The sequence below is a fragment of the Phascolarctos cinereus genome, unplaced genomic scaffold (genome assembly GCF_003287225.1).
Source record: "Phascolarctos cinereus isolate Bilbo 61053 unplaced genomic scaffold, phaCin_HiC Scaffold_1;HRSCAF=81, whole genome shotgun sequence".
Lineage (NCBI taxonomy): Eukaryota > Metazoa > Chordata > Mammalia > Diprotodontia > Phascolarctidae > Phascolarctos > Phascolarctos cinereus.
This window is the reverse complement of record NW_027555514.1, coordinates 265,543,216-265,559,787: the sequence shown is the minus strand read 5'-3', so window position 1 is coordinate 265,559,787 and position 16,572 is coordinate 265,543,216. Positions and strand designations below refer to the sequence as shown.

General features: G+C 39.2%; 1 protein-coding gene across 3 annotated transcripts in view; it reads left to right on the top strand.

Moving 5' to 3' along the window:
* CDK17 (cyclin dependent kinase 17) overlaps window positions 1-16,572 on the top strand; it is a 143,549-nt gene that overhangs the window by 11,480 nt on the left and 115,497 nt on the right. Inside the window, exon 1 of one of the 3 annotated variants that reach the window (XM_078146699.1) lies at window positions 2,101-2,121. The exons of the other annotated variants lie outside the window; for them this stretch is intronic. The gene's annotated coding sequence lies outside the window, so the exon portion shown is untranslated. Of the gene's footprint in view, window positions 1-2,100; window positions 2,122-16,572 lie in introns of those variants that run through there. 3 annotated transcript variants of the gene reach the window in all.

The following is a 16,572-nucleotide window of genomic DNA, read 5'->3' as shown; positions in this document are numbered from 1 at the left end:
GAATGGATAAATGAGAGAGAGATTTCAAATGCCATGTGTGTTTGAGTCTATTAGAGAAGAAGTAGTACTAGGATCTAGATATCCATTTAGGGCATCAGCAGAACTCTGAGAGCTGGAATGAGTCATTCAGTGTCACCAGTAAAATTCTAATGCCTGCCCAAATCCAGTTCTACAGCTAAACTTCTTAAATACACTTGTTGAAGTTAACGGCATAATTGAACTTTGCAAGAGTAGAACAGTACCTTCTAATGCAGTATTTCTTGCTTAAAAAGGTGTGTGTGTGTGTGTGTGTGTGTGTGTGTGTGTGTGTGTGTGTATACATGCAACGCACTATATGCTTTTTAAAAAAAAAATTGAACTATAGTAATTAAATACAGAACCTGGTTTATGGTCCTTGTTTTTAAAAGACTGTCTTTATAGGGTAGCTAAACTTTTAAAAATTATACCTCTGCTATAGTGGGTGTGATTCAAGTATGAGACTTACTAACAGTGTATCTGTTTGGAGTTCATCTGCCATGGTAACATCTTCATTGTTGGCATTTTATTAAAATGCATTTTCCTATTTTCTCATATTTTACCCTTTTTCAGTGGGTAGCATTATTGTTGATTTTATTTAAGGACTTAAATTAAAGGAAATAAACAATTATTACTTGTTTAAGGAAAATATCTGAAAGGAGCATCTCTGTGTCTATGTCTGGTTAGTGATTTATCAGCTTTTGGTCACTCAACATTACCATGGCACTTTGTGCTAAAGCTTTTATTTAGAGTCACAGAATTTTGGACTTTCGAGATCATCTAATCCAAACTGAGGCCCAAAGGGTGGCTCTCTCTCGCTCTCTCTCTCTCTCTCTCTCTCTCTCTCTCTCTCTCTCTCTCTCCACACACGTATATGTGTGTATACATATATGTATGATAATATATGTAACGTATATATTATATATATATATATCTACATATCTATACACACACGCACATGCATACATACATACACATATATATATATATATATATATATATATATATACATATATATATATAAAAAATCCTAAAGCCTAGGAAATGATGAATATGTAGGGTGGATGAGAGTGAGGAAGTTGACAGTTACCCCTAGGTTGTAACTCAGAGACTGGAAGGATGGTGGTCACCTTATAGCAAAAAGGCAGTGTGGAAGAAGGGTGTGTGGGAGGATAGTGAGTTCAGTTTTGTACTTGTTGAATTTGAGATAACTCTAAATGTCCAATAGGCAATTGATGATGTGGTACTGCTGGAGATTAGGAGAGAGACTGGGACGGGATATACAGACATGGAAGTCACTGGCAGGTTGATTAAACTCAAGGGAACTGATGAGGCCACTCAGTGAGGCTCCAGGTTGTTCACTGGTTTGTTCAGCCATTGCCCAGTTGATGGGCTCTCATTTTATTGCCAGTTTATTGTCACTTCAAAAAGCTTTTGCACATATTTCTCTGTACATATTGTCTCCCCTTAGTAGAATGAGAACCCTTTGAGAGAGAGAGAGGCACTGTCTTTGTATCACTAGTTTAGCAAACTGCCTTGCACATAGTAAATGTTCAGTAAATAAATGTTGAATTCAACTATAGAATTGAGAGTACTTTCTTTCTTTATATATTTTTTATTTTTCACACAGGTAGTAAGTGTCAAGTGTTTGGTCTGAGGCCAGAATTGAACTCAGGTCCTCCTGACTTCAGGGCTGGTGCTCTATCCTCTGCGCCACCTAGCTTCCCCAAGAGAGTACTTTTTATCAGTTAAAGATCTGTTAGGGACAGATAATTCACTGTCTTCCTTCATATACAGCCAGTAAAAATCCTTTGCTTCAATTTAAATCCATCTTTCTTGGACACCATGAACAACCTCATCATTCTTCTAATGACTTTTCATGTGTGTCATTCCTTCCACAAGTTAAACAACTCCAGTACATTTAACTTTCCTTTTAAATGTGTTTTTTTATCCTTTGGAACTTTAAAAATTTTTTTAAATCTTTTTGCAGTTTCATAATGTCCTCTTTGAAATCTGATGATCAGACCTGATTGATGCAAGATATGGTGGAAAGGTTATTTTCTCGTCTTAAGATGCCGTAATGCTTGGACAACTCAATGGTAACAGGTTGGCTTTTTGGACAGTAGCTCTGTGTTTCTCTTCCCAATTCAGCTTCTCATCCATAATGATGCCTCTTTGTTTAGGCTATTCAGTATCTGTTTTGCGCTTTTCCCCTAAGTGCATGTTCATCAGGTTGAGTTATATCTTAACTTTGATTGACCTTTATCAAGGTCATTTTGAATTTTATTGTTGTCTTTCAGGACAGTGACAAAATTGGGTATTCTTTGCAGCCCTTAGTACAGTGCCCTGGCACGTGAGAGGTGCTGACTAAATGTTTATTGACTGATTGAGATACAATGAGCTTCATTTCTTTTATCAGCATGAAAAACCTCTCTGCTGATACAACTCTTAACTTTTTTGTAAAGATTAGAGTTCGGAAAGATGTCTGGGGCCGTGGGAGGTCTTGACTTGCCCTGATCACACAGCCATCTAGTATATGTCAGAAGGAAGACTTCCCTAGGTCTTCTTGACTCCGAGGATGGGACTCTGTCCACTGTGCCCTTTACTCATAAAGCTGTATAAATGTAATCCTACTAGTAGCTGAGAGAGAGAGAGAATATTCTTTGTCTGGCTGTACCTGAACAACTTCAACATTTACGAGAAGAATCATGACTATGTTACCTATGAATAAACCTCTCTTGACCCTCTATTTTTAGTTTCTCCTCCTTTTTAAAGTAATATATTCAATGTGTATTAGCCATTGCATAAAGTAATTTAACTTTCCCAAGTACTCCATCATTTGTTCAGCAAACATTAATAAGGCACCCATGTATTTGGAAAAATGAACGATAAATAAGACAGGCTATGCCCTTAAGGTACTTACAGTCTAGTAGAGGGATATATCTACATGTATCTTTGTATAGATATAGACATAGACACATATCCAGCTACATATAAATTTTTAAGAGGAGTAAATATAAAGTGTTATGAGAAAGGGCAAAGAAATCAATTCCAACCAGGAAAATCAGGGAAGGCTTCATAGAATTAGATTGATAGGAGCTGCTGTGTGGGAAGTAGGATGGCCAAATATGACAACTAGGTCATAAACAGCAGTGACTATGAAGAATGGTGATGCCTTTAAGAGTGATAGGAAAGTCAGAAAGAAGGTCCAGGGATCCAGGGGAAAATGATGAGTTAAGTTAAATTTGAGGCGCTCCTAGGATGAAAATAATACAGTAGGTATTTAGCAATGGGAATTGGAGTTTTGGAAAGAGTTCAGTCAAATCAATAAACATTTATTAAATGCCTACTGTGTGCAAGGCATTGTTAACTTATCACATATTCAATACATATTCAACTATATTAAAAAAAAATAGGAAAAAGTAAAATAAAACACAGAAATGATTGCATACATGTCCGTAAACTTAATTTTTTGATTAAAAAAGACAAAAGTTATGCATATTGGCTTTCACCTTTTCTCTGACCACTTTTTGGAACTTCTTTGCTGTGTTTTTAGTCTAGATTTAAAAAAAATAATTTATTTTTAGTTTTCATCATTCACTTCCATAAGATTTTGAGTTCCAAATTTTCTCCCCATTTTCCCCCTCTCTCTACCCCAAGATGGCATGTAAATTGATATAGGCTCAACATATACATTCATATTAAACTTATTTTCACATTAGTCATGTTGTAAAGAAGAATCAGAACCAATGGGAGAAACCATGAGAAAGAAGAAACAAAAAAAAAAAGAGAGAGCAAATAGTCTGCTTCAATCTGCATTCAGACTCCATAGTTCTTTTTCTGGATGGGGATAGCATTTTCCATCATGAGTCTTTTAGAATTGTCTTAGATCCTTAGATTTTTTTTTTAACTCTGTCTTCAGTTATGTAGTTGTATTCTATTGTATATTCTTTTGGTTCTTTCTTCCCTCTGCATCATTACATATGTCTTCCTATATTTCTTTGAGTTTTTTATATTTATTGTTTCTTATGCCACAGTAATATTCTGTTGTGTGAATGTACCATAATATATTCAGCTGTTCTCCAATGATTGGGCATCCAACTTGAATGTTCATTTTAGAGAAGGGGAGAAAGGGAGAAAATGCACATTCTAAAGACAACCTCACAACTTGGAAGTTGTGTGAAGTTAAGCTCATTTTCGGCAGTGTTGGGTTTTGTGTCTTCATTATAATCCTTTTTCAGAACTTCTGAAATTTAAACTCTTTCTCAGATTGAGAAAAGTTTCTGTATCATTTCATGGTTGTATTTCTGCACCTTCATTACCATCTACCACCCCTCAGGAGACCTGCCAGTCCTCCACTGCATCTCCTAACCTTTCCCCCTCTTGCCTTGGAACTAGGCAATTATGGACTCCTTCTGCCTCCATACAGTTTCCATAACATTCTTGCTATTCATAAACAATAGGCTTTGAAACCAGCCCACAAAAACCTTTTTAACCCACACTCAAGTTTTGAAGAATTCCCTGATTTCAGTGGTGTGGATATTCTTTCCACCAACATATGTTGTGGTCCTCTTTACTCTTTTTTTGTTTTGTTTTGTTTTGGGCTAGGCAATGGGGTTAAGTGACTTGCCCAGGGTCACACAGCTAGTAAGTGTTATGTGTCCTGAATATGAACTCAGGTCCTCCTGAATCTGGGTCTGGTATTCTATCTGCTGTGCCACCCAGCTGCCCTCTCTTTACTCTGTAATAGACTTTTTGAATTCTGTAGAGGGAGAGAAAAAAGGTAGTTTTTGGATCTGGACGTGATTCTTTTCCAACTTGATAGGACCTGCCGCAGCTTGTGCTCAACTGTCACAGCCTTAGAGAACCCAGAGTCACCTCACTATGTGCGATGAAGCACCAGAGGAGGACTCTTGTCTCCTTTTGTATTAAGTGTGTGTTATCATATGTCTCTGTACATTTGCCTTGAAATTCTTGACTTCCTTAAAATCATTTTTGATGTTATTAGCCTATCACGTGAGTTTCTGCCACTAAAGTCTTGCTGCAGTACATGCCTCACTGTGGTATGGAGGTAGTCCTGAGTTCTCCAAGCTTGTGGCAGAAAAGCTCATGGTTGTGTAACTTGCATCAAACTTGGAGGAACTTGTGATAATTTTGGGACATTACCTTTGGTGCATTAGAGATTACCTTTTATAGATAGCTGTGTTGTAAACCATTCTAAAACAAATTATTCCTCTTATTTGTTAATGGCTTAGTCGCTTACCTAATTGAAATTGCTTTCAATTTTTGTTTTGGATAACACCTCAAAGTCACTTGATGAGTCTCCTTATGTAAAACAGGAATCACAGTTCATGTGCTGTATTGCCAACCTCACCTGGTGGTTGTGAACAAAAACATGCAAGCACTTCCTGGGACTTGATTGCTCTCCTAAGGAACGGGGAGTCAAACCCCTAGGGTTTTTGGCTCCAGAATCCATTTTTCTTTTCATGGCACTGGAGTATCTTTCCAGTTGTCTTTCTGTACAGTGCCATCTGTTTTCTTCTGATTGGCTGACATCTTTTTAGGCCTTAGGTGTTGAAATGGACAAAGGACTTTTTAGTCCTTAGGCTTAAATGGTTAGGTGTAGAACAGACTTTATGTTTCTGAATTTAATATTTTCCTAGGTTTAATTAAAGCTTTTAAAAAAGAAGCCCAGTCTATTAGAAAACGTTATAAGCATTTATTCCACTGTAGTGTGAATTGTTTAATCAGATCTACAAGGGGCTCCTGGATATTGAATGATGCTTTGTATTTTGAGCCCCACAATCATGTTGGTTTTCAATGACTTCAGCTTTAAAAATGCTAACATGTTGCCTCCTTTTAGCTTGCAGAGTAGTCATTCTCCATTATTAACCTGTATTCCATTCAGTTGTATTGTTTTCTTCTGAGTATTCTTATTTTATGCATTTGTCCATTTTTTCCCCCAGTCTGAATTGCAGTTGATTTTTGTTCATTCTTAACCCATCTGCAGGCTGCTTCCCTGCTTTTTGCAGTGCTCTTCAGATCTTTTAAGAGTTCTCTGAAAAGACGGAGCCTCTTTGTGTGCTGGTCTCTGCAGATTGAATGAACTCACTTCTTTTCTCTAGCCCAAGAAACTGGGGCTAGTGTTCCTTGCAGCACATCCGAGGAGATGTTATTTAATTCAGCATGTTGCTATTTTCACTGGATTTTTTCCATTCCTTTGGATGAAACTTTGTATACTCGAGCTGAATTTCAAGGAGGGTTTAAGGAGATATTATCTAGCAGTGCCTATTCATAGCCATCTGTAAATTTGAAAATAAAAGGTAATATGAAGTCTAATTCTCAACCCCTTCTAGAAATAGTAAATTCTCTTCTTGTCTGGGGAATTAGCCCTAACTTGAAGCAATTAGTATAGCTTCTACTTTTTTAAACTGTAATTTGTGTTAGCCCCAACAATATTACAAAATGGAAATCCAATACTTCTAAGTAGTTTTAAACAGTTGTGCCTTGTTTTACTTTCCATTGTACTGTGAATAGGACATTCATACTAAAACTTATATTAAACCGGGAAATTGGAAAAGAAACTAAACCCCAAACTAGTCTAACCCATTTTTTCAGACTGTAAGTGATGCTGAATTTCTTCACAAAACGTCATGAATGAGACGAAACTAGACTACATTTGCATGAAAGTAGCACCCATACATGACACATGCATACCAACACACATGGTATGGGTTAGGTTAGATGGTCCTTGAAGTCCTTTCCTATTCTCAGATGCTCTGAGAATTCTTTAGGGTGAGGTATGCAGAGGGGGCAGGTGACACCAGAGAGAGGAAGTCCTTGTATCTCTGAGGTCACAGATCTAGCCTAGCAAAGGCTCAGAAGTGTTTGATTCTTTACTGTACCGCTAAATAAAAGGGAAAAAGTCATTGTGGGCTCAAAGAGTCTCTTTTTTTGGTGAGGCAATTGGGGTTAAGTGACTTGCCCAGAGTCACACAGCTAGTAAGTATTGTATGTCTGAGGCCAGATTTGAACTCAGGTCCCCCTGACTCCAGGGCTGGTGCTCTATCCTGTGCGCCACCTTGTTTCCCCTGAAAAAGTCTTCAAGATCTAGTTCAAGACTAACTTGTACAGGCAGTTCTCACTTTATGTAAATTCACATTATGCAGATTTGACGTTAGGGAAAGAAATCTGTAGTGCACAAAACATCTGTGTTAAGTTTACTCTACCATAATGTGCTGCTCCCTCTCTCTGTCTGCTCCTTCCCCTTGGTTGAGTGCACTGGGGCCTCCCCGCCCCAAAAATGAAGGGAAAAAAAAAACTAAAAAGAAACGCTCCAATGAAAGAACGGACCTGCTGAGACCACCTACCCTCATGTCTGTCTTCCATGCATCTGCTTTTGGGTATTGTGTCTGTCCCTGGCTCCCCTGTGTTACTCGTCCTTTCCTGTCTGTGTCTAATCCCCATGTGTCTGCGAAGACTCTTTCCCCCGACCAGGTTCCCATGTGGCTGACACCAGCCCCCTCCCTCCCCAGGTGCATGGCCTCCTTCCTCCCCCCACCCTTCCCTCCCTTCCCTGAGTCTGGAGAAAAATTCTCATTAAGTAAAAATTGCTTTACATAGAGGTCTGTAGAATGGTCTACTTACATAAAGCAAGAACTGCCTTACCATAAAGAAAGTCTTGAATTTGGGAAGGTAGAGAGAGAGAAAAGGCATTTCCCATGGGGGAAAGAACTTACAAAAGGGTAAAGCCAGGGATTAAATAACTAATTTTTGGAGAAGGAAATTGGGCTGGAAGGAGTTTGTGGCTCAAGGGAAAGATAATAGAAGATATCATTAAATAGGGCATGGTCAATGGAGGCAGGGGATGTGGTGGGGAGTGAAGCAGTTGGCATGCTGGGCTTTGACACTCACCTGTGACCCTGACAGGTCACTTCATCTCTGGGTTAACTCTTTTGTCAGACGTGCCCTGCTTGAGGAGAGCCCCCTGCTGTAAACCTGAGCTGTTAAATGCTTCCATAAGGAGTTTGGCAGTAAATTTCTGAACTTTGTGAAATACTGGCAGTCTTGAAATGGAGCAGTTTTGTTTTTGACAGTACAATAGTAATCAAGTGTCATTATAAATAAAATCTTAGTTTGGTGAAGGAAAAAGGGCTGGAATTTATTTTCATATTTGGTTTGTAAATTCATGACTTTTGTGTACCTCTACCCTAGAGGTTTCCTCAGGTAAACTTCATTGGACTCAATTTTGATTCCGAGTGATGGAGACAAGACTTCAGGTTGGAGGGAATACTAAGAAAACAGCTAACTATGAAACCAAATGAAAACTTTGTTTTTGTTTTTACTGATTTTTAAAAATGTTTAGTTCCAAATTCTCTCATTCCCTCCAGCCCCTCCAACTACCCATGAGAAGACAGGAAATATGATACCCATTCTACACATGAAGTCATGCAAAACATGTTTCTACATTAGCCATGTTGCAAGGGAAAAAAAATTAGTAAAGATTAAGAGGAAAAAAGTATGCTTCAGTCTGTACTCTGAAGTTCATGAGTTCTCCTTGGAAATAGATAGCATTTTTCATCCTGAGAGAAAACCTTAAATGGGATCATAAAGGGTCAGAGACGGCTGGGGGGAAAAAAAGCAATCGAGTCCTTTAGAATTGTCATAGATCCATTGTATTGATCTGAGTTGGTAAATCTTTCCACAGTTGACAATTGTTACCATATTACTACATTGATCTCCTAGTTCTGCTCACTTCACTTTGTATCAGTTCACACAAGGCTTCTCAGGTTTTTCTAAAACTACTTCATTATTTCTTGCAGCCTAATAGTATTCCATCACAGTCACATACCACAACTTGTTCAGCCATCCTCCAGTTCATGGGCACCCCCTCAGTTACCAATTCTTTGTCACCACAAAAAGGGCTGCCATAAATATTTACAAATGGAAACTCTGTATCCTTTTTTTTTCTCCCCAGATTGGTGAAACCTGGTTTTCTGAAAGTTTCCTGTGTTTCTGACAAGCAAATATTTTTAAGGAAGTTGGACAGAGAGAATGGTGTGAAAATACTTTGCTAGACACACATACACACACACCCCACACCACACACACACACACACACACACACATAAATAAATTTTTCTTTTGGCTATAGTATTGTACTGTTGTCAAAGAATAGCAAGCTGACATACTCAGAATTCCTTTTTTTTTTTTTTCTGGTGAGGCAGTTGGGGCTAAGTGACTTTTCCAGGGTCACACAGCTGGTAAGTGTCAAGTGTCTGAGATCAGATTTGAACTCAGGTCCTTCTGACTACAAGGCTGGAGCTATATTTGCTGCGCTACCTGGCTGCCCCCAAATTCCCTTTTTTAAAAAAGCATTTCAGCAAAAGTGTTGTTGGAGGTAAACAAATTTTCTGTAATATTTGTTTTATTTAATTTATTTTGCATTATCTCATAAGTTAAGCTTTTATGGGGGGCAGGGAGATAGTTATACTTGACTTTTATTGAGTATGTAAATTCTGTCCCCTGAAGCAGACTGATATAAATCAATCTGTAACTTAGTATCTGAGAGTTGCTTGGAGCCCTGAGAGTTTGAGTGAGTTGTCCAACATAAAACTAGTTAATGTCAGAAGCAGGATTTGAACCCAGGTCTTTCAAATCTCCATTCATATAGCCAGTCTTACTAGTTCAGGCCTTCATCACCCTTTGAGTAGAATAATTGCAGTAACCTTTTAATTGGATTTCCTGTAGGTTTCCCCTAATGGTAGTTTCCTCCCCTTCATAAATTCCAGTGCTCCCTAGTACTTCTGATGTACTATGAACTCCTCTCTGTGGAGCTGAAAGTTCTCCTCAGTCTGGTCCTCTCACAAGTGGCTCTTTCTCCGGCTGGCCCCGTGGCTATAATGCTCTGCCTTCCAGAGGCCTTGACTTCCTTGCAGACTGTCTTTCAGGAAGTCTTCCGTGGCCCCTGAGAGCTTCTTGTGAGGCCACTGCCCCTTTCCTCTGTTGGCATCATTTGTGGCTCTATTTGTCTCCGCCACTAGAATGTGAGGTGTAAGAGAAAGGGCTGTGCTTAGTCCGGTGCTGAGCACATAGTAGGTGCTTAATAAATGCTGGGTGACTGATTGCTCTGTGCCTCTGAGGCCGCCCCAACGCATGGCCTTTTTAACTCTACTAAATATTCATGTTGCATGTTTGAAAGGCAAATCATTTGAAAGCTTTAACTGGTACATTTGTGACCCACAGTGTCATGTAATTTGTCAGTAAGTTTTAAGAGCATGTGATCTGATTTAATTAATGTATACCGGTCCTATAGACTTGGTTTCACAATGAGGCTTTGATCTATTTTTCATTATTTAGTGACTGATGGTATCAGGGACAAAAACTGGACTATGAAACCTCAGTTTAATAGGTGAGGTGGGGAGAGAAGAGCAACATTTATTCCATTTAAAAAAAATATTTCAAGCTGTAGTGATTATTTTTTTAAAATTAATTTATTTTTAGTTTTCAGCATTCACTTCCATAAGCTTTTGAATTTTAAATTTTCTCCCCCTCCTTCCCCTCCTCCCTCCCCAATCTGATATAGGCTATACATATACATTTCTATTAAACCTTTTCATATTAGTCATATTGTAAAGAAAAATTAGAAGCAATAGGAGGAACCACTGGAAAGAAACAAAACAGAAGAAGAAAAAGAGCAAATAGTATGCTTCAATCTACATTCAGATTCCATAGTTCTTTCTCTGGATGTGGATAGCGTTTTCTATCTTGAGACTTTTGAAGATGTCGTAGATCCTTGCGTTGCACAGTGTACTTACTGTGTACAACGTTCTCCTGGTTCTGCTCACTACACGCTCACTTCACTCAGCATCAGTCCATACAAGTCTTTCCAGGTTTTTCTGAATTTATTATGCCCATCTCAATAATTCCTCTCCCTGATGTGTATAAAATGTCATTTAATGACAGAAAATGTTTATTTCCTTTTTAGTAATGATGGCAGAGATTCTTCATTATCTCTTTGACTATATCTGACAATACTGTATCTGTAATAGCTCAAGAAAAATTTTAGAGGCCATAGTATAAGGAGGTAATGGAAGGTAAGTGATTATGGACTTGGTATCTGCACCATCAGCTGCATAGCTGGGTTCTTTAAAGCACAGATTGGGAGGGTTTCTGTATACTTATGGTCAGTCTAGAACTGTGTCCCTTATGTTCAGATAACAATACTTTTAGTCTTGCCACATTTCACTGAGTTTATTAGATATAAAGGAGATGGATAATAAAATACGTAGCATAATGAGGTATGTTGGTAATCAGAGACCTCCCTAATTTTTAAGGTTGTGAATACATTCTATATGAGCAACAGAAGATTTAGAATAAGATTTTAATATTTCAGATTTAAAGCTTTAATGATTCTGGCATAATATGAATATTACTGCATATATTGTAATCACTCACAATTGAAGATAATTGTCACAAATACAATAATATTTTACATAGCCAAAGCAAGATTTAAACTTCTCCTTTTTGGTGAAGGGGCCAGGCTGGCCTGTCTTCATTCTTCTTCTGGCTCTGTTCTTGACTTTCTGGACTTCAAAATCATCCCCTCTACTGTGGGACTTCCCTCCTGGAAACTTCTGGAAGTTTTCTCAGCTCTTGGGGCTTCCTCCTGCTGGAACAGCCTCCTACTTTTAGGCCCTGCCCACCATGGCATATTCCCCTTCTCTCATTGGCAAGTTCCACCTGGAACTCCTAGAACCCAGATTTTTTTTGGTGGGGCTAGGCCAGCCTGATTTCATTTCCATAGTCCTTTTTTCCTAGCTTTCTAGACTTCAAAATCATGCCTCTATGCCAGGTATCTTCATCAGGTAAATGAAAAATGGAAGGCAATTTCTTTGTAGTAAAGGTACTAAACCAAAGAAGACACTAGAATAAAAGTGAGTTTGTAAACCCTAATCTTAAGTGGGATGTTGTATTTCTAGTATTTTTATGGGGAGCATGAGCCAGGCCTCCTTGAAGCTTCTCTCTACATCTTCCTGAAAGTGATTTCTTTAATTTTTGCAAGTTATCACCATAGAATACAATGAACAAATAATAACTTTTCCCAGAAGGTCCTCATTATAACGTATATATGTGGCCTCAGAAATAGAGAGCGGCTTCCAACGTACTTTCAATTTGTTGTTATCTATGACCCATCAGTCCTTTATAGGTGGAGCAGGTGTGAAAAAGAGTGTGTTCTTAGCAATGCTTGGGCAGATGGAGTGGCTCATATGTTGCAGCCCTGTCGACCTTTCTATAACTGTAACTTGTCTGTTCCTGTTGGCATGAGCCACATTCCGTTTTTTACATTGCAGATTGACTACTGGCAAAAGACCAGATCCAAGCTGACAAAGCCCTGATTCTGTTCCCACCTTGGCATCTCCTGTATTTACCCTGTATGATTGGTCTGAGCAAACTTCTTGCCTGACTTAGAACTTAGACAAGAGGCACTCTGCACTGTCACCTTCCATGAGCAGCAGCCTTTACCCATTATTGCCTTTAAGTTATAAGAGTAATCATTGTCCTGGAGGTCTGGGAAAGTCTGGCCCTAAAGGGATGAGGGTACAAATCAGAAAGAAATGGAAGTGGTTGGAAGAGGAGGTAAGGAAGCTCGGGAGGCAGGAAAGAGGCTTTGCAAATAGCATTTATGGAGTGCCTGCTGCTGCCTTGTAGTGTAGGGACTTTTTGCTTTGGGCAGGTGTGGGGCAAGGGGAATGGAAGTTCTGGGTCTGGTTAAGGAATATGTCACCTGTTTGAGGTTTAATGAGATAAATCAACACAGAGATAGACTTGTTTACTTGTTGCATGTGGTTGTGCTAGAACTCTGGGCCGGATAATCTCCCAAGTTGCTTCTAGCTCAGTGACCTCTAGGTGCATAAAAGGATTTCCAGCTTGGTAGTCCCCTTGTCCTGAATGGGCTTATGTAATAAAGGGAGTATGTGAATAATCTAATGTCTCCTCTTATATACCTCCTCTCCTGTAGTCTACTATGGAAGAGGGGGATTGAGAATAACAAATATAATGATCTATTTATTGTACACATGTCGTAATGGCAAGTAGCATTTGCTCCTAATGTTTAAAAAGAGAATTAGGATTGTTTTGAGATTACCACTCTTGTAATAATGCTCAGAGAGGGTCAGAGGTCCCAGTTTGTGCCTAAGGATGTGTGGTGGGTTGGAGGTCATAAAGTGAGTTTAATTGCTTCCTCCCTTTGAAAGGTAGAAAAGAAGTAGGGAGTTTAGTAGGGGAGGTTATCCTGGGGCCAGTAGCTTCTAAATTGGCTCCTGATTAGACAGACGTCCTCTAAGATGAAAGGAGCCATGCTCACTTTAATGTGCTCTGCAGCTGGTTTGGTCAGCTGCTCCTCAGGGAGCCCCCCTTTCTGGGCACTGTGCCTGGCACTGGAGGCCATCACCCCAACTCCTCGACAAAAAGGAGATCTGTGACTCAGAAGAGGGAGAGAAAGTAAGACACCCAGCTTAGCAGAGGAGTCATTTTAGAATCTTCAGAATCTTAGAACCTTCTTTAGGTTCAATGACATTTAAATTTGCTAGTAAATTTTTAAAAAAAATTTACATTTTAATGCTTTGTTGAACTGTATTTTAGCCTTATGTATTCATAGAGAGAAACCCTGATCTTCAATTTAATTCATTTTAACAAACCCTAATTAAATTTCTGCTGTGGACAAGGCAACTGTGCAAGGTGTTGGGGATATTTTACAAGTGTTTTTGGAACTTGAAGGAGCACTAAGAAGTTTTTTTAAAGAGGTCTTAACAGATGATGTCAGCAGACGTGTACTGTTCCCTTTTTTTACAGTTATTGTGATGGGCTGGAATTATCTCTAGTCTTGCCTGGCTTATGGCACATGACAAACATTATTCTAAGTTCAGTACATGTTTATGTTTTACAAACTGAGCAACATAACGGAAGGAGCCTGCCATAGTGGACAGTGTTCCATGCCTACCTCTGCAAAGAGTCAGGGGGTGGGGAAGAAGGGGCCTTCTTGTAGTTCTTCTCTCTCAGGCTGCGCTTTGTCAGTATGATTTCATTTTGAGTTTTTCCATCTGTAAAAGAGGGGTGATTTTGTTTTGCTAGGTGCTGAGGAGGGTGGGGAATGGGGAGGAGCAGAGTTGAGATAGGCAGCAGCCCTTGTTTGCCATCCTGAGGCTCTCCAAGCTCTTTTTAAAGACAGACCTCTTTGTTCCTGTGGGTTGTCCAGCTGTCTCTCCTCTTCCTGTTCAGTCTTGGGTGTAGGTCCTTGCTCATGTGCAGTGTCTGACCAGGATGCATGTCTTGAAGGCCAGCTTTGTGTAAGCCCATCCGATTGCCCGTCACATTCTGGACAATCAATAGTCATTGTCCATCTGCTTTTTTTTTTCTTTTTATTTAGTTAGGCCAAAGTCTTTTGAGTGAGTATGAATCTTGTGTAGGAGTTGCTTCAGCCTTGTGGGTTTAGTACAATCAGTATGTTAATTGCAGACAAGCATCTGGAGGGAAGGACCTGTCTTACTATCTATAGGCAATCCTTCCCCCATTTGGACTCTATGCAGTGCCTGTAAAGACTCCAAACTTCTTTCTGAAACATAGGCCCATTTTGTTAATAAGAATATTGTCCCAGTGATGTTGTGTGGCAGCAGTTCTAGGAAGAATTAATTTTGAAGGGTAGTGGAGAGTTACATGGTAGGCATGAGCAGTATACAACACTCCACCCATGAAGAATTGTACAAAGTGACTAAACAGATGTAGGAGCAGAAAAAGAGATGGCCCTGCTCCATCAGTATGTGTGCAGTTGTCAGAATCATTAGATGGTCCTCAACATATTGGCTGACCATTTATGGAAGACTGAGAGGTAAACATCAGCAGGAGTTGGACGTGGCGAGCCAGCAAGCAGTGACCGTAGCATTGGAAGGAGAGGGGTCATCTGTATGAATGAGCATAAATCTCTCAAGTATCTCCCTTCTGTGGCAGTAAAATCAGACCAAAGAGGTTGTGACTTCCCCGATATTGTTACATTGGGAAAGCCAGGATTCTATTCCAGATTCTGATACCAGGACCAGTATTGTAGCCACTGTCCTTGGTTTACGTCAGTCTTGTGGCCTAGAACTTAGTGTGAAGTATAGAATAGATGTTTAGCTGATTTGTTTTTGAACAGCATTGTTCAGGTAATTAAATTCTATTTTTCCTGTTCTTAAGTAATGATGCTAATACATCATAGATAATTAACATTATGGCAACAATGTAACTCAATCTTGAATACAAATAGAAATTTAGTAGAGCTACTTATTTTGCATTTGCACATAGAGGCTAGAATGTCTTTACTTTCTCCTTAAAATCAAAGGGGAAGAAAGCCACTGGAGGATAGTATGTATTCACGTGGTAGATACATTGATGGAGTTGATCTCTGTAATAGGACACCTAGCTCTTGTTAATATTGAGAAATAATTTATTACTAATTCCCAGGTGGATTAGTTTCCTTTTTAAGGATCCTGGATAACTTTAAAAAGCTGAACAGCAGTAGCTATGTGGACCCAACTTTGTCCAAGGAGTCTGCTCCCAGAAGGGTCAGTGAAAGACCATAAATAGTTGAAAGTTTTTCTGCATGCCTGTGGGAACTGAGCTGGGAATTTGTCTTTATGATTGATGTAAGGAAAGATATTTCCCCCAGTGCTGTATTACTCTAACAGTCTGGTTAGCTATTAAGAGGGTTATGTGAGGTTATTTTAGAAAAAACAAAACACAGGACATCTCAAATTCACTAAGACATTCAGATATCAAATGTGTTTTGGAAAAGTTTTATTTGTTTTCTTACATTTTACCCAATTTGTTATTGTTTAAATGAATGTCTTATGGTAATAGGATTTATTCTTCTAAAGTGTTATCCATAGTATGTCAAAATGTAGGCTTTACTGAAGAGTCTCACCTATTCAGAAAAATGCCTTCATTAAAATGATAAAATCGCATTTTCACTTTTTCCTCATAATCATCGTTTACCATGCTGTTTTTCATGCCCTGCTATATAAGGAATTGAGCCTTTAGAATCACACTTACGTTGATCAGTGACGAGTGTGGTTGTTTATGGGTGGTAGTACCAGAATGGAATGAGTGGAAGGACCTGAATGTTCTTGGAGTTCTGGGGCTGGAATCCAGTTCGTGCAGCCTTCTTTAAATGCCTACTGCATGCAGGGCACTGAACTTGTGGCTACTTATAGATAATAATATGAAATAAGAGCAAGCTCCTGCCCTCAAGGGACTTCACGGACTAATGGAAAGTATTTGAAATCGTCTGCTTCAGCTCCCTATAAAATTGTAGAGGAAGAAAGAGACCAGAGAGGAGATGAGCTGTCTTAGCTTTGCAGAGGGAGGAGCCCAGTGAGGGCCCAGAATCCAGACTTTGTGATCATTAGAAGAAGGCAGTGTTATTTTGTCTTGTTCTTTGTCAGGCTCCTGGTGTGGGTGTGTCCGTGGACTCAAGGCAGGATCCAGAGAGGAGCGTTCCTGGTAGTTTGATCCTAGCGCACC